Raw genomic sequence first — 19,151 nt, forward strand, 5'->3', positions numbered from 1 at the left:
ATATTCAAAGTTTACAACTGCCACTAGGATAGCAACTCACATGGTTATGTTGTTTTGGGAATAGTGGTGCACATCTAAAATGTAGTCTATATGCTGCAATGGCTTAGCTGTTGGTGCAGCAGTCATAGGGTACCTGTGCTCATTAGACCTGTTAAGTGCCACAGGGGAGAACACACTACAGATCAGGATACTAAGTCAGCAGGGCACAGGTGTACACTAAGCCTTTGTCCTAGAGTTTGTGCAGAGGGGGTTTGGTCAACAGACCACTCTCTCAGAGAGAATTACATGCATCATTTATTTTACCTTTAATACACATTTTAAAAAAAAAACAGGGCTTCTGCAACCTTTCCACGTGGCATTCTTTCACAAAGAATACAGTATTTTGGATTTTTACAAGAGTAACAATTTTGAATGTTGTAGAAATACCTAAATATTGAACAATCATGCATTTCATTTGTGCGGAACTTGAAGGACATGCACTCCTCAGGTTCTTTTGTGCCCTGCAGTGTCATTGTAAAGGATTGCATGCTTGTTTGATTTATATAAATAATAGAATTATGCTGACATTCCATCTAGAAAGGGTGGTCTGCTACTCACACACCCCTTTCATTAAACTCCATACATATAAAAGCATAGTGAACCCTGTGGATTCAGTCTCCTGATCTGCAGCTCTTGCTGTCCAGTGGTACAGAGCATGTTCAGAAGTCACACGTGTCCTGCTTGGCAGCTGCTGTGACAGCAAAATCAATACTGTAATCCAAAACCAGAATACATATGATACATTATTTACTAGTGGTAGGGTAATACTGAAATAGAAGCCATATGTGGGGTGTGGTATGGTGGCTGATAGTTCACATAATTATTAAAGCCAGAACTGTGTGGCATAATCATGTCAACATTGAGCACAGGGCAGCCATTGGCATGCTGCATGTGTTCTCTCTAGACTGTTTGTTGCTGCTGCAACCAACAGTAAATAGTAGAGACATTTGTATTTTTAATCCTTTGTGAGGTTGGTTACCAACTATCTCCAGCACAGAAAACTCAGCAGGTAAGTCATAGGAAAAAAGCTTTTAAGTGGAACACACTAAAGAAAGTCCATCCTCACACATGGTGTTGTATACCAAAGGGCCTTAGGAAGGGGGTGAAACTACACAGACAGAGCAGCATGCAAAGCAGGAAAGGATCCTCCATCTTGTTTTTCTGTGGGCTTATATTTCCTCCCCGTCTCAAACACTTTCTGCACTGCAAAGCTCTTTCAGGCAAAAGTTACTTGTTACCTCAACAGGGATTTGACCCCTCGAAGAAATTGTATTTGTATTATGAAGATATACGGGTTGTTTAAAACCTTTTTCTATGCAAACAATTAAATCTTCATTAGAAAGTTCAAAAAAAGAAATCTCAAATCCTTTAGTCAACATTTCAGAAAAATGGAAGGAAGATAAAGGAAGGATGTGAAATTATAGTCAGTCTTCAAGAAGCAGTCTGTTCATCTGGTAACACTTCTTTCAAAAATGATGGAAGTCCAATAATTAATTTAAGATTTTCTCCCAGACACAGGACTCTCCACTAGTCATCCATTGTGTAAGAGACTATTCCCTCCCAAATGTTTGGTTGTTTGGTGTGTGAGTTCTGCACATGTCAAAACGATGTGCTAATAGTTTCCACCTCTTCCTTCACAGTGCAAACTCTACACAAAAGGTCAGGCGAAGAGTCAGCGAATATTGTCAAAAATTCTTTTGCAGGACGATATTCAATTAGAATATCAGAAATTCTTTTCGCCCCAATGGTGCAGCACATTTTATTAAATATTTCAAAGGATCATTGTATGCTTTCGGTTCAATAATTAAGTTCCAGTACATTCTATGTTTAGATCTGGCTTGTTCTGTTTAGCTCCAATCCTCCTGCCATAATTTTCGTTTCACTTGAGTTGGATTAGTAATCAATATTTCCTCTGTTGTACCAAACTAGTCCTCACCTCTTTTTTCCCCATTGATACAAGGAGGGGTACCTGGTAGTCCTGCTGTTCTTTAGCAATTGATATGGAACTGGAGTATTTAGCATAATGCATTTTCTGTATAAGGCCAAGGTTTTCCAAACTACTATATGCCTTCTGGGCTTTCCTTCTGGCACTGGAGAAGTTCTAGTCCGCATACGTCCTTGCTTTTGATTTATTGTAGGCCTCCAAAGATGCAGAGCCTCTCACAAGGTAGCTTGGGGACTTGAGGGTGGCAGCCTTGTAGATGATGAAACTGGATCTGATATGTTCTTGCTGAGGGTTCCAATGCTGTTTTATGATGGTTTGAGTGGTGTGAGCACATTTGTTTTGATGAGTCATGCTGTAGCATTTACGACACATCTTAGGAGTGCCAGTATGATAGCCAGAAGCCCTGTTAGGAGAACATTGCCATCATCCAAGCTTTAGAGTACCAAGGTTGCGACAGCAAATGTGAAGGTTTACTGGGATGAAGTGCTTGAATTTTCTCAAGAGGGAATGTTGTTACTAAACTGTTTGTGTCTTCCTCGCTATGTGCTCCTTGAAGGTGGCTTGTGTGTTGATGTAGACCCCAAGGATCTTGGTGCACACAGTCAGCTGGGATGATAATTCATTGAGGTTCACAGCAGACAGCAAGATCTGTATGTCAGAGTGTTCATTGTTGTTGGCCAGCAGTAGGAATTTGGTCTTGGAGGGTTTGAGCTCCAGGTATGCACTAGACATCCAGGACTGGATTAATGTGAGGCAGGCCATGAGCCTGTGGATTTCCTCCATAAAGGACATCTTGAGGTAGATGTGTGTGCCATCTGCATATTGGTGGCTGCAGATGAGTGGCACAGGCAGGGTTCTGAGTGGTTCCATGTAAGGTTTGTAGCTGAAGGGCGAGTGGATGGATCCTTGTGGAACTCCACAGTTGATGAGTAGAGTGATCTGGAGGTGTCCATTTGAATTAATTGAATGATGGTTAGTGAGGTAGAATTTGCCCCAATAGATAGAGGTCTTTCTGATCCACATGCAGCAATGTAAATGGTCGGCAAGTGCCTGTTGGTCTGCTGTGTCAAATGAGGCTGAGAAACCAAGGAGATCCAGGAGTCAAGGATGGCCATTGTCAAGTAGTGTAAGTGCTTGTTGGCACCTATATGTTGAATGAATTGTGTTGCTACTGGTTTCTCAAGGATCCTACTTGGAAGAGCAGTTGGGTGAGGGAGCAGAAGCTGCTGAGGTCATCAGGAAACAGTGTTGGTTTTTTGAGTAACAGAAAAATGTGTCTGGTTGTCTGGGTTGAGGGTATGGTGCCTTCAGGGATACATAGTGATGCAGTAGGAAGGGTCTTGAATAGGGAGTGCAGTAGTTCAGACACAGGAGACAGACAACTGGACCTGGTTGAACTTGTATCACTTTAATGCCTCACCTAGCCCTTCTTCTACAATGCAAGGTTCCCTATTCTAAAAAATAACAGAATGGGCTCATCAGGATTCATAACACAAATCAAAACCAGTCCCCTGTCCAGACATATGTTATGGTAGTAGCTGACCCTACATCTAACAAAGGAAAACAAACTTAACTTAGAGAAGTGTTCTTATTCCCCCTTCATTGTTTTTTGCTGGTTGGTACATGACCCCTCTCCCTGAAAGTGTCCCAGCTTTTGGGATGCTATTACAATACATATATTCCCATTTGTTTTCAAAATAAACAAACGGGGCAAACTTTTGCAACCCCTCACTAAGTATGGACTAATGGCAACAGTTCAAAACCACTTTCCCTCGGTCACTTATTTGGAATTGAAATTATTATTATGTATGTAAGTGTGGACCTAGCTTTGAGAAGCAATGGAGCACTTTTCTGAGGTATGCAACAATACAGATACACACTGGAGTGATTTACAGAGGTATAAAACAGTACAGATTCATAACAGATTGCTATTCAGATCTAACAACAAAACAGCTATACCATGGGGGATAGGATACAGAGGGACACAGAGGAGGGGCACAGCTGTACCGGGTGGTGCGGAGGAAAGTGGCAGAAGACAGATAGTGAGTGAGGTGGTGTTGGAGCGATGGGATGGCCTGGGTGTTGAGGAGGAGAGACTCCTTGAAGAGGTGGGTTTCTGAATTGTAGGAGCGTGGGGTGAGTCTGATGCAGATGGGGAGGAGTTTCCATAGTCTTGGGGCATAGGCAGAGAAGACTTGTTTTCTGGCCCTTTTCTTTTTGAATCAGTAGATTTCGAATCTGCACGTGCCCTGGCTTCTGGTGGTGCACTGTGCACCCATGATACTCAGTTTCTCTGTGAGGTAGCTGGGTGACGTGAGGGCAACTGCTTTATAGATGATGCAGCAAGACTTGAAGATGATTCGTGCAACCAGTGGGAGCCAGTGATGGTCGATGTGGACCGGGATGATGTGGTCATATCTGCATAAATCCTCGATGAGGATGGTGGCCGTGTGTAGGACACTTTTCAAGGGTACTAGGGAGGAACTGGAAGGCCATTGCTTGAACGGTGGATCTAAAGCTGTGCAGTGTGAGGAGGGACTTGACTTTCCACAGGAGGGAGAGCTAATACAAAGCTTTCTGAGCTTTCTTAGCTATGTGTATCTTGAAAGAGAGGAGTTTGTTGATGTGGATCCCAAGAGACTTGCTGCAGGCGGTGAGCTTGGGTGTAAAGAACTCAGGGTTCATGGTTGCTAGCCAGGTCTGTATGTCTGGGTGTTCAGTGTTGTTGCTGAACAATAGGAATTTAGTCTTGGAAGGGTTGAGCTTGCACTGGACATCCAAGACTGGATCAGCGAGAGGCAGGTTTTTAGCCTGTGGATATACTTGATGGAGTCGATCTTGAGGTATAGTTGTGTGCCGTCATCATATTGGTTGATATAGATGTTGTGTGTTACTAAGAAGGCTTCCAGCGACTCCATCTATAAATTGAAGATCAATTGGGAGAGGATGAAATCCTGCGAGACTCCATAGGTGGTGAGTAGCATTGGCGATCTAGAGGAGTCCATCGGAACAAACTGCTGGCGGTTGGCAAGGTAGGACTTGAATCAGCATAAGACAAGGTCTCTGAACCCCATGCACTGATGTAGAGTGACCTTAGCACCTGGTGGTCTACTGGGTTGAAAGCAGATGGGAGGTTGAGTAGAACCAGGAGGCCAGGGTGGCTCTCATCAAGGATGTTGAGAGCACCCTCATCCACCTCTATGGATGCTATCTCCATGCTGCTTCTGGGTCTGAACATGATTTGGTAGGTTTAGAGTAGATTGTTGGTGTCAATGTGCTGCTGCAGTTGCAGGGCTTCTGCTTTCTCAATGATCTTACCTATGAAGGGAATATGGGTTTTGGGGTGATAGCTACCTAGGTTGTCGGGATCCAGAATGGGTTTCTTTAGTAGAATGAGGATTTGTCCTATTTTTAGGGTTGATGGGAAAGGAGAGCTTCTGTAGGGAGGGTCTTGAGGATGGATATAGTCTGTATATGATGTTGCTTTTAGGGCAGTCAGGGTTTCTACCAGATCCTCTGTAGAGTGTGTCTTGAATGTTGTCCAGGGTGTGGAGATTTCACAAGCTGGTGTCTATGTGCTGGAAAATCTTGCTGATTTTGTTGATGAAGAAAGTGTTAATGGCAGTGGATTTTTCAATGGATTGTGCTATGTCAGGGTCTGGTAGCGGGTTGATGCTGTGCTTGAACATTTTGACGAGGGTCCTTCTTTTGTTGTCAGCTTCTGCTATGGTGTTCTGAAAGTAAGAGGCCTTGGCTGTGTTGATTAGTTGTCGGTGGGTTGCTTGGAGTTCCTTGAGGAGTGCCAGGTTGGATGCGGTCCAGGAGCAGCACCAGGTTTTCCCTTGCTTCCTTATGACTCTTTTGCTGAGGTTGAGTTATTGCGTGTATCAAGTTGCTGATGGTTTTGGTTTGCAGGTGCCTTGTTTCAGAGTCCTCTGTCAGTTGATGGAGACTGAGAAGATGGCATTGAGTGCTTCGAGTAGAGAGTCGCAGTATGTTGTTTTATTTTAGTCCATATGATGTTGAGGTTGGCAAGGTCTTCCATGTGGTTTTCCACCAGGAAGTTCTTCAAGGACCTGAAGTTTTGTCTGATGGGTTTCTGCTGGGAGTGCTTGACTGGGATGTTGTGCAGGATGTTGAAAGGCACAGCAGGTGGTCTGACCTGTCAAGTGGGTGAGAAGGGCTGTAGTAGAGGGAACAAAGTGAAGTGATGATTAGGCCAATGATATTATCTTTCTCGTGCGTTGGGTCTTTCATGGTGCTCTTTGGGAACATCATTCACTTATGCCGTACTCCCGATGAAGAGTGCCCGATGTATCCGGACACATCAAAAATGCCAGTCTCCCTCTTCTCGATGCACTCCTGTCTCCGTCTCCAAAGAATGCACAAATACAGATTCTACAAGCCAGAGCTGCTCCATGGGTACAGACGCAGGAGCAGCATCCAGCAGAACATCCAGGAAACGGTAAGAGAAATATAGTGCTGACTTAATTCTAAAAATCATAAAACTGCATTGCAAGCAAGTGGTTTCATAGGGAACGGTCTAGTATTTTCTATCGCTGCCAGAATATTGAGACATCAGATGTGTGCTCTGGTCCATTACCACTGCTGCGTCAACCCACTACACCGCCCTTTATTGTTGTCTGCTAATCTGGTCCGACTTCTGGGGCACTGGATGGGACACCAAGATGAATCACTGATAGCTGGGGAGGGTCTCTGCTCTGAACCTTACACCCCACCCAGATACCACACTGCCTTCATCACGCAAAGGTAAACAATGACTGATTCTCCCTGGGGTTAGTATGTTTCTAATAGGATATATTTCATGTTTCCTAACACCTAGTTGGTTGTGCAAATACTAAGCTTTCAACAATTTTAAGAAGAAACAAAGAACCTGGCAATAGGTTTAAAACAACATGTTCTGCAACTCTGTTTGTACAATAAACAGTTCAGTAAAGGAGACATTGCATAAATAACATGGAAGCACAAACATTCTACAAAGTCAGTAAATAAGCTTATTCATGTAAGTGTACACTTAAGATAGCTAAATTAGAAAACTCAGACAGCTTTGTATCAGTTCTCCCTCCTGTGGAAAGTCGAGAACCTCCTCCTTCCGGACAGCTGTAGATCCACCGTTCAAGCACCTGTCATCTTCCACCTGGATGGGGGCAATGCACTCCTCAAAGGCCTCCGATTACACTCTCTTGTGCCCCTGAGTACTGTCCTATATGCTGATGCACACCTCATCAAGGGTCTACACAGATATGTCCACATGACCCCTGCCCTCATCGACCTTCACTGGCTCCCACTGCATGCACAAATTACCTTCAAGTCTTGCTGAATCATCTATAAGGCAGTCTCCCTCAAGTCACCCGGCTACCTCATGGAGAAACTCAGCATCTCCGGTGGACAGTGCAACACAGAAGCCTAGACACATGCAGACTCGAAATCCGCTGCTGCAAAAAGAAAAGGACAAGAAAACAAGTCTTCTCTGCCAACACCCCAAGACTATGGAACCTTCTACCTACACCTAGGCCATCACGTCACCCTGCCACCACCATACGTGCTAGATGCTGCCTGCTCCTCTCCATCCCCCCCACCCGGTACAGCTATACCCCTCCTACCTCCCCTCGGTATCCTACCCCTGCTGTATATCTGTACTGTTACCTCTGAAAAGCGCTCTGTTATGCATCTGTAATGTTGAATACCTCTCTGAAAAGTTTTGTTATGTATATGTATTATTTTATAACTCTGTAAAGTGCCCTGTTTGCTTCTCGAAGCTATGTCCGCACTCAATAAATATAATAATAATAATAATAATAATAATAATAATAATAATAATAATAATAATAATAATAATAATAATAATAATAAGAGATATGGGTGTGCAGCCTAGAGTAACAGGTTTGAATCCTGACAGGGCAGAATTATCCTTCCAAGATGGATACATTGAGTTGGGTAATAATGGTACAAATCATTACATCTCTACGAAGTGTGCTTATTCCAACATGTAGTGCTGTCATAAGTACCTGCAGGTGTACTTATAACCAGCCAATCCAGTTGCCAGGAACTCGGTTGGAATCCACTGGAAACCACTTGCTTTATTTTCTGACATCCTAGCCCCACACACCGATGCAACCTTACCCCTACCACACTCCTCATCTCCCATTTTTCCACAATTTACATCCTGCCCTACTTACCTTACCATACCAGATTCTCTTGTTGACTGCTGTGAGCCTATTCAGAGATTGCCATAAAAAATAAATAAATGCGCACCCCCCAGGATTGTTCTGGGGTGCTAATAGAGAATCCCCATTTTGATGGTGGACACTGAAGTTAAAGACCCTGAGCCATCCCCAAGGCTCGGCCTGGCAGGCCGTTACCACCTTTATCTACCCCTGATCTCGTCAAAAGTCACTGTATTTTTAAGTAAATTTATTGTTATTATCATTAAACAGATGCCTGCAAATTCTGTGTATGATATCAGTTCCCATATTTAATAAGAAAATGACATCCATACCTATTTTTAAATAAAATGTATTGAAGTTGGTCTGTCTACACACATTAAAGGACAAGACCAATAATCATTCATAGTAGTGAAAGGTACTATAGAGAAATCAAAAACAAATAACAACGAGTAGACCTCTAATCACTTTTGTTTCTACAGGCAAAACAAAGATTTTAAACAAAATAGATCAATGTATTAATCTGATACATCTCTGAAGTACATTCTGTGAAGACTGCGAAGACTGCGGTGTACAATATGCAATAATATACTTTACAAAAGAATAAACATTACATGAAATTGAAAACAAAAACAATAAATGAATATAATAACATTACACAAACCCCATGTGAGAACCATCCCCGCATATCTACATAAATGTATGCACTACAGACGACTTAGAAGTGACAAAATATGCTTTGGTTTGTGATCTAAACAGTAGTCCTCGGGGTAAGTACAGAGTACGCAAGTACAACCTGGGACCAGTTAAAACAGAGTGTTTGGTGTTGCATTAATTCACCACATGTAACCCTTTTCACATTATTGTGAATCTGACCATATTCATGATGTCAATGATAACCTCAGTTTCAGCTGTCATCAGATTAGATTGACGGGTGAGTTATAACATGAACTGTCAATCTGTTACCAAAGCACAGAGAAAGTAATGCATTTTATTTTGGCTAGTCACATTTGTACTATGAAACATATAGCACATACTTACCAGAAAAGACCATGTAAGGGAACTGAGTCATCAATTCAAAGGTTTTTTGCGTCGAGCTTCAGCTGCAGCAAGGCATTCCTCACCAACTCCGGGCGAAGTGTTCCTAAGCCATCCGAAATGATGCATGCATTGTGTTTAAATGTGTGCATATCCTGCAACAATAGGACTTAAATCGTAAGTCGTCTGTTTTAACCAGTGGTCGAAGTGGGCGGGAGCGGTCGGGAGCGGTGCTACTATACTTCTTTTAATTCAGTTTTACCGTTCCTATACTTATATTTCAAAAAGAAACCGTTCTGGAAAGTTTTCGTTTTAAAATAAAAGTGTAGACAGAAGTTGAAGCGTGCACTGTAAGTGCACTGCAGTGGATGTTCCCTTAAACAGCAGGTGCATGTGTTTTCTTATTTGTATTGTGCTTGGGAGCGGCCGTGATGATGGGGTTTGTGGGAAACGGTGCAGTCCAGTAGGGAACATAGCTCCACTACTTCTTTTCGTACACTTCGACCACTGGTCTTAACCTAAGGTCCCAAATAGCTCAGGGAGGCATTTCCCATATAATTAGCTTGATGTTCTGTATCGTGACCTATGACGTGTGTAAAGAAGGATACAAATGTATCATAGCTCAACCTGCCTATTGATATCATATGACTGGGGCTGTCAACATATTAGTGCCACTGCCTGGAGACGTACCTTTACGTTGTGTTGAGTGAACGTGCAAACATGCACTGGACTCGCGGGTGTCAATTCACTATGCGAAACCTACAGCTAGTCTTCCGGCAAGTACCAGACAGGCGTTGAAGTGTCCGATACTCATTGTGTCATTGCCGTGCTACTGCTAGAACATTGCAATGACACTGGCCTGTGTGTCAGACCGGTGGCTATATATTGAGTTGAAAAAACATTAGCATTGTACAGCCTATAGTTACTCTTGTCGATAGGGAACTTATAACTGGATCAACCTTCAATTTAACTATAAACGTGGGCCGATAGACCCCTTTGTTCAGACTTGTAATATGGGAAGATATGTCTATGTAACCACTTGTTCTCCAGTTTAAATAATCTGTTGGACATAGAGAAGTTATGGGAGTCCGTTTGTAAACAATCAATCACCAAACATCTCAAGTCATCTCAAGTCAAGTTCAGTGTGTGAATTATCCACACAATGTTTGAATTGTGGTGCCTGCAGCATCTTATTGCGGATTTTGGAGCAATGCTTGGTTATTTTTGTAACAATTGATCTGGTGGTCATACCAATATATATCATGTTACAAGGCCAAATTGTGGCATAAATAACATTTTTGGAGTAACATTTAGTGAAGGATCTAAGTTGACAACTAGCATCCCCATGTTAAAAAATTAGTGGTTTTATTGGTCTATTACATCACAATTCACCTGCCTGATCCAGTATAGAGCAGAATGCCAAATGCCTTAAGAGCATGAGCAATTATAACATGTGTGCTAGTATTTTAATATAGCAATAAACCTTGCTTGTGGTGGGGCGTACATGACTGGTAATGGCCCACCAGCCCGAGTCTAGGTGGGTTTGAGCGAAAGAAGGGCTATGTGCAATTACCAGCCATGTACACCTTCCAACAAGGGGATGTTAGCTAGTCGCACCCTGGGGTTTGCCTAGGCTGCAAACATGTTTTTTTAAAAAGAAATGTCTTCTTAAAAAAAATGGGAGATGGGCTCCAGGCGTATTATGCAAACCCAAGCTCCTGTAAAATGTAAGATGGCCCCCGCCATACGAAAAGGGACTTCTTCCCTTTTGTATTTCCATGGTAGTGGCAGTGGGCAGGAGGAACACTGGGACCTGAGCACAAAACCATGGTCCAGCAGATAAGTGGGGATGGAAGGTGCAGGGAATGTGGGATGTCTTCACCCACGTTGCTCTGCCATGTGGCATCCCTGAGTTCTGATGGTGCCAGAAACATCAAAATGGGCACTTTGAAAATTGCACTTTGTGACACAAAAAGGTGGCTGCCAAATCTGACATGCATGTTGTCAGTGGTGGAACAGAGTTCTCACTCCTGAAACATGTCACAGGGCTTCACAACAAGTAAAAATGGAGTACAGAGGGAAAAGTGGTGCTTTGCTGAAAGAAATCCAAAATCTTGCTTTTAAATCCTTTTTCTTGGTTGCTGAAACTGCAGAATGCCAGTACAAAACACCCACAAACATCCAATATTCTTGCTGGTTGCTACAATTCACTTAGTTCAAGAAATCATTGTGCACTTACAATGTCCTGGAAAGCTGAATTTGTCATAAAAACATCCACAGCCAAAGGGCCTGCCGGTGAAATCTGTCAAAACTTGGGCGCAGTACCCTCGGCCGCCTGAATGACAGCTATCAGAAGCCTGCATTAAAACTGTAAACTTGTACAACTGAAATCTAATGTCTGAAATCTAAGTGGCCTGTTATTGAGAGTAGCCTATTTTGTAACTGTTTAATCCCATGGTTTAGAATCTGGAATCAATGTTCTAGCTGCAAGTTTGAAATCACAAGTCTATTTTAAACCAAGAAAAAAGGCCACAGAATGACATTGAATGTAAGCCTGACTAAAAGCAACCAAACCAGGGTAACAGCTTTCCCCACAGAGGTAAAGGGCCTCTCCCTTCTGCTTCTTTCCATCAGGAAATCACACCGATGTGATGATTATAGGGTTGGAGGAGAATTTGAGCTGCTGTGGGAAGGAGACAATGGACATCCTCTGGCTACAGGAACTGTCAAGTGTGAAGGGTCATAAAATGGCCTGGTCCCAGGAGGAACTGGGAGGAGACTGCTTCTGAGCTGCAGGGAGAAGACGGAGGCGGAGACAAACAACCAGTTGTTGCTTAACCAGGACCAAAGACACATTTTAAAAAGACGGATGATTTACTGTGTAAACTTGTTAAAAACCCAAAAATAGCAGCATTGTTAATGTAAATATTGACAACACATTTTAAAAGGTGCCAGAACTCAGTGACATGTTCTAGGAAGAAATGGCAGAAAAAGTGATATTAGACAAAATGTATTTTTGATAGAAGCATGAAACTTCATACACTTATGCCCATGTGTAATGCGCACATTTGCAGACATTTTCTCTGAAATTGGACATTGTGTTCAGGACAAAAAGGGCAAAATTCTGTAAAAAGCAGTCACAAGATCTTACAGCAACGTGGTTTGGAGGAGTATCTGCTACACAAAATATGTAAACGGTATATATGCCTGTTATAGAGGTTGCACATTTGTAAATATGTATTGTAGTAAAAGTAGATTTTGTGTTGAAGAGGCTAGGGGTAGACTCTAGGCCTCGTAAACCCACATCACCATGGTGACACCCTGTCCTTCTCCTCCTATCAAGGAAGAGAGGAGACCCTGAACAATCCCTGGAATGGGGGCGCGCTTAGTATAAGCCAGCACACACACCCCTTTATCATAAGCATAATTAGAAACAGCTCAGCACTCACAAGGGTCACACAGATTCACCCACTACCCGATTGCTGGCAGAGCACCCTGAAGCAGAACCATCCATCTTCCTTGCTCCAGACTCCAGAAACTTGGGAAGCAGAAAGGCCCATTCCATTAGCTGAACCATTTTCAGCTAGGCCTTAAATTTAAAGAACCAGAACCCACACCAGAAACCTAAGGGGAACCAAAGAGACAGCCGGGCTGTGCTGTACTGCTTGCCTGCTAAAATAATTATTACCAGAACCAAAAGATCCAATCCAGTTGTGCGATGCGGTGTCCAGAGCGCCCTGACGCTGCCAATCTCTGACCAGAATCCCTGACCACAATCCCTGAGGTTCTATTTGAAACACATATAGTGAGTATCTATAGATAGAACGGTGTCACTAGCCTATGTACCTTGCTTAGTTAATCCCTATCTTAAACCCATCCTCTCTTTCTTTCCGAGCCAGTATTGTTAGAACTATCTTTGCGTGGACTTTTTCTTTCATATGTATTCCTAAACCCTAACTTCTTACTGATTGATTAAAAAAAGTAATTTCCAAACCAAACAGTATAAGTAGATTATCACACCTGAACTGTTATGAGCGGCCGTGAATGACCTTCCTGTGTGGCATATACTTTTTGGTAGTCTTTAACCTCGTGTAAGAAATCCTTTTTGTCATTTTAAAACTACATTCCTGTTTCCCATTCTTGCGCCTGTCTTAGAAAAACGTCCTCCGCTAAAACGTCCATAACTTCCTCAGCTTTTGTGCTAGAAACAAAATGTTGACGTCTGATTGTAGCTAACATCCACAGCTTTAATTTACATCCCTATAATTCTCCCATAATTGTGATAATCCCGCACAGAAAAGTTTGCCGCGATTTTTTCGTTTAGGGAAATTTTGACATGTGTAAAACAGCTTTTGATTGCTTCCGACCTCTGTTTTAAGATTTCACATTGCTTCTTAGTATTAAATCATTTCTGGTGTTTGTCTGTAACTATCTAAAGTGGCTCTCATAAGAATTTAAACAATTTCAGCAATTTATACCATATTTCGTGTTTGTGCACATTCCATTCCCATGAAATTGGGATTGATATCTTCTTTGAATTTTGGCATTCCTGAAATCTGTTCTCTCCTCTTATCTCTTCACATTGTCTATTGGGGGGTTGAGGGGTGTGCAGGGGGAAATAGTAACCACACTGCTATTTGTTCTGAACACACACAAAGTATTTTTTCTGTGCTGAATAATTTTGCTCACTATTGCTCCTTGTGCATTAAAGAGATTGCTTAGTGTTACATCGCCCCATTGGTGATTATTGTATACCCATTAAACATAGTGTGATTAATTTGTAACTACATAAATAAATATTTTAACTTTGCAAACCAGCCTGATTTCTGGTTCAGTGTGACCGGGGGGGCGGTTCCAGGAGGGGGGTGTGATATAAGTGGTACATCGTTCAGAATAAAAGAACTTTTAGACACAAATAAATAAGGATTTCAGTTGTGCATTACACGCTAGGTGTTGACATAGGTGAAGTGCCGGATTAAAATCACTTACAGGAAAGTGGAGCAGGATATCTGGGGGGCTTTGTGACAGGGCAACAGGGAGAGGTTGCATATTGCCTCCCCACTATCAAGATGGTGCCACTAGGGGAAGGGCCTCGGGTGGCTGGAAATTTGGGCAGTACACTGTGTACTCTCGCCCCTATTTCCAGACACCCAACAGACTGAGTGGCCGTCCACAGGCGTGAATCCTTTCTTCTAAATAGTGAGAGCTAATTTACAGTCAGTATTTGATAACCAGACATTTAATTTAGCAATTCCTTTGGTGCTCTCTTTGACAAAAGTATTCTAGAGCTGTTAACTGTCTATATGTTACCACTCAATTCAAACCACAGCCATTTTTAAAGCATTTTATAAAATTGGAGTACAAAATTTTTAGAAAAATTTAGCAAATCTCCATCTTGGTGTTTTCCCTTATTCCTAACAGTTTTTACATATATTCTGCACATAAACGTTGGCATAATGTCTTACATCAGCATTATCACACACAGGTTTGAAGAGGATGTTTTGATCATATATTTTTCAAAAAATAACACCACCTACTGCCCGTTGATGAAAACATTACAGCATGTGAACACAGATTTCCTTTACATTATAAAACAACTCTACCTTCGGTCTTGTTCCTCTCCTTGGTCAAAGAAATCCTTGTTGACTTGCTATAAACACATGGCTTTGGGTAGGGTATGCATTAGCTCATAATAATTCAGGGAAATAATTATCTCCTGAATTCATTAAGGAACCATAGTCATGCGCTATGGGCAGAGCGTTCACCATTCTTGGTTTCATGCACTGTGTGTTGAGGAAACCTCTTAGGTCTTCCTGAGTATGTTGACTTTTTCAAATCGTTGACCATTTTTTACTTATTTCATTTGCTCATGGCAAGTATTATATGTGCTGGGTTCAAAATTGAGGTTGAGCTGGCAGGTATTTTGCTCCTGCTTGTAGCCAAGAAGAGCCTGTTTAGCTTGACAGCCACAGCTGCCAGGAGCTACTTTTGGCTCCCGGGCATAACAGATGCCAAACAAACACACCTATGTGAAATTAACGATGCACATTTGGGTCAGTCTAAAAACAAACATTGGGGCACATCTATACACGATGTATGGCATATGTGTTCATAAATGATGGAAACCATTATACGTTTGTATGTTATGTGGAAGTTACATTTGTGGAACGTTATGCACTAGCTCGTGGTTCCCCAGTGGTGGCTTCTGGTCACTGGTTAATGCTGGATCACAGGTGATGCGTAAGCTCCTGCTTATCCAATCAGAATGTCGGGCCCTGCATGCGATGTCAAAAGTACTGACTCTTAAACATGCTCTACTTGCTTAAAGAGACAACTGTTAGAAAAAGCATCAGAACTTCCAACACTACTTCTGTATATGTGACTATTGTGCCATAGGCACACAGAGAAATGTATAGTCTCATATGTACGTGTGCCCAAGTACAGTGACACTATGGAAAGTGGCCTATTTTTTGCTACGACATGTTCAAAAAAGCAGGTGTCTATGCGCCCACACTCATTGGTTCCTCATTTGGGAAACAGGAACACCTCTGCTGCAGGCACAGATGTGTTCAACTAATTGCAGAATTGAATTAATGTGTAATTTCTTCCTATGAGATTATGCCTTTCACATTACTGCTGGGTAAACGTGTTCATTTAAGATCAAAACAATTATGTGTATTCATATTCGAAGACATTACATAGACCCATGTTTGCCGTGACAATGCGTCACCGTAAAACACAGATCAGTAAAGAAAATGCCATGATTCAAGGACTGTGGCTGTCCTTAAGGCATAATAAAAGGTATTACATTTGCATATAAGGAAACAATTCACTGCAGCGGGAGCTTTTTTAAGCGTCTGCAAATAGACACAGGAGCCCCAGAAAACTTATATTTCGTTTGGCAAACTCCAACATATCAGCATCAAAAACAAAAGATTGTGGGGTGAAAAACAAAATAGTTCTCATGCTTCAAACAAGCAAAGACATTGAGTGCTACAATTAGACAGCAACGGGGTCATACAGCAATGTAACGTCATTGTTTAATTGTATTATTTATAACACACGGTGCAAGTGCAAACAATTGCATTATTCATACAAATGGGAGCTTCAACAAAATTGTACTAATTTGCAAAGTGAGTCCTGGCGTTGAAGGAGAGCCGTGTTAAGCTTCATGCTGGCCAATCAGCATTCACAATCATACGCTCATCAGTAGGCCTGCCCGTGGTTAAGATGCAGGGAATTACGCGGATTGAAAGCAAATAACAGGAGGCACCGTGACATCGTCATCCATCCCAACGCAGCCCCACTAAATGTGTGATAATTTGTGCCACTCCACCATGTTACGATCGTGTTTCCGTTTGCAGCCCACTGCCTCATTTTCATTGTACACCCACACTCTACGCAGACACTCATGGCATAAACAAAAGACAACGTGTTGTCATAGTTCAGCAATGCTCCAGAGGGGTCTGCATGTTTTGGCTGTCCGCGTACAAGACCCCCCTCATCCATAGTCACTAGAGTCAATGGCGATGGAGAGCCATGGTTCACAGGCCCCTTCACCTCATTATGATATCGCTACATTCACAGACAGACATATGAAACTCAAGACCTTCCTTTTTTACCTTCTGCTTTCTCTCTTCCCCTCCCCTGCTGATGCAGCTGACTGCTTAGTGAACTGGTCACCTGGTCACCCTCTGAACTTGGGCCCAGGCTCCTGCATGTCCAGTTCCCCTCCCACTACCTCCAGGCTCTCCAGCACCTATGGGTCTGTATCTGCAACCAGTGGTGTAACACAAGATCTGGGGGATCCCTGCGAGCCATGCTGAGCCCCCCCCCAACTCGGCAAAAAATCACAGTCCAAGTCACACACTGGGCCGGCTTAGATTACCACACTTGCGCAATATGCACAAACGTGCTGCTGAAGGGGTATGCCGCACACTGCACAAGGAAAAAGATATACATATGTGTTTAATGCAATATACAGCACACTTTCTGAGAAAAATTGGCTAAAAAGCCACAGTGTTTGTCCATGTTTTGTAGGGTAACACCAATCCAATACATGCAAGTCACCAACAGTGCAAATGAACATTAATGATTTGCTATTAAACACGCCATGCCACAATGAAAACATGTCCAACTGGCTGCACAATGTAGACCAGTGTAGACACGTACTAACATTACAGTAAAGCATGCCAGGCATCATTTAGACATACCTAGACTGGTTGCACCAAAATGCCAATCGAAGCAATAAGACTCATCAAGAAGAGAGCACACATTCAAGCCTGCATCTCTGGGGCCTCTAACAACATGGCCAAACTCTTTAAAATCTGCAAGGAACTGGCCAATCCTGTTGCAGTCTCTACCTCTCCTGCTCCCTCAACAGGATCCTGTATCGTTTTGGCCGCTCACTTCTCCGCTAAAACTCAGGACATCCTGTCCACTATCTCCTCTTCCTCTCCCTCTTTCGGCCCCCTTTGGCCATCCCTCCCTCTATTCCTCCTTTCTCCTCTTTCTCTCTAACACCGGACTAGGTTTCCAGACAAGTCCCATCTATGGAGGTGTCGTCGAAAGAGGTGCTCGCCCGCTCCTCCATAACCATCAAGGACCATAGTGACACCCTTGTTCAGCCTTGGCCGACTTCTGTAATCATTTTTTTGCCACTGGAACTTTCCCCTCTCCATACTCTTGGAAAAACTGGCCATCTCCCAGCGTACTCCCCACGCTGAATCTGTTGGTTGTCACCATGACCATCAGTCTGGCTTAAGAGATGCCAGAGGCACAGAAACTGCTCTCCTGAACACCTGTGCAGATTTGATCTCTAATCTTGATTCCAGCATTCCTTCTGTCCTCATCCTCCTTGAACTTCCCTCTGCTTTCCACACGGTCAACCATGCCATCCTGCACAATCGAACCTAGGCATCATGGATCAGGCCCTGTAATGGCTGACCTCCTTCCTCTTGGACCGCCCCTCCCAGGTCCAACTTGGTCTCTTTCACTCTCTCTACCTGTGGTGTTCCACAGGGCTCTATCCTCTCACCCTGGTTTTTCAACCTCTACTTGGCCCCTTTGGCCCAACTCATCTCTACCTTCTCCTCTAACATTCAGTGTTATGCAGATGACACAGCTTCCCTTCAGGCTGCCCTCAGCCTGCTCTCCTCTCTCGCTCATTCCTCGTGTCATCTACAAATCCACTTTCTCTTTCTCTCCTCACATCTCGGACGTTGTAAAGAAGTCCCACTACCAGCTGCACCTCCTCAAAGGGAATCTTCCCTTTCTCACTTTCCCCCAGAAGCTCAATGTCTCCAGAGCCCTGGTTCTCTCTAGGCTGGACTACTGCAACAGCCACTTTCTCAATCTGCCTTCCTCTACTCTCCTCCCTCTGCAATTAATCCAGATCAGGACTGCAAGACTCATCCCTGGCCTCAAGCACATGGACCACATCTCTCCAGCCATGAAATCTCTCCACTGGCTCCTGTTGGCTGCAAGGATCAAGTTCAAGACCCTTTGCATTGTGCATAAGGCTTTCTGGGGCTGGGATCCACACTACATCCAATGCTCTCTTCCAAAATCCCTTCCTCTCGAGCCGTAAGAGTTAGATGCTTCTCCAGGCAGAGAGTGGGGGGTAGATCTCTCTACTCTGCAGGTGCCTCCTTCTGGAATGGCCTCCCTGCCCCTCCCACACTTGAGCCGGACCACCTGAACTTCCGGAAGTAGCTCAAAATGTTCCTCTTCTCCTCTGCTTTCTCTATCGCCCTCCCATGCTGACCTACCTGATCTACCTGTCTGCTGTACCAACTGGTTGCTTGGCTACTCTCAGTCTCACTGAGTCCAGCCTCTCTCTTGATCAGTTACCCTTGCAATGCCTCCGGGCCTACCACGCAGTTAGGGGCTGTAACTGTAACCCTACAGTCCCTTGTTCTCCTTGCACTGCCCAGAACCGCACT

At 43.3% G+C, this 19,151-nt stretch overlaps 1 protein-coding gene across 1 annotated transcript in view; it reads right to left on the reverse strand.

Moving 5' to 3' along the window:
• DPYD (dihydropyrimidine dehydrogenase) overlaps positions 1 to 19,151 on the reverse strand; it is a 3,651,715-nt gene that overhangs the window by 2,984,369 nt on the left and 648,195 nt on the right. The gene's annotated exons all lie outside the window — the stretch shown is intronic.

The sequence above is a fragment of the Ambystoma mexicanum genome, chromosome 1q, assembly GCF_040938575.1.
Source record: "Ambystoma mexicanum isolate Mex_15411 chromosome 1q, UKY_AmexF1_1, whole genome shotgun sequence".
Classification (NCBI taxonomy): Eukaryota; Metazoa; Chordata; class Amphibia; order Caudata; family Ambystomatidae; genus Ambystoma; species Ambystoma mexicanum.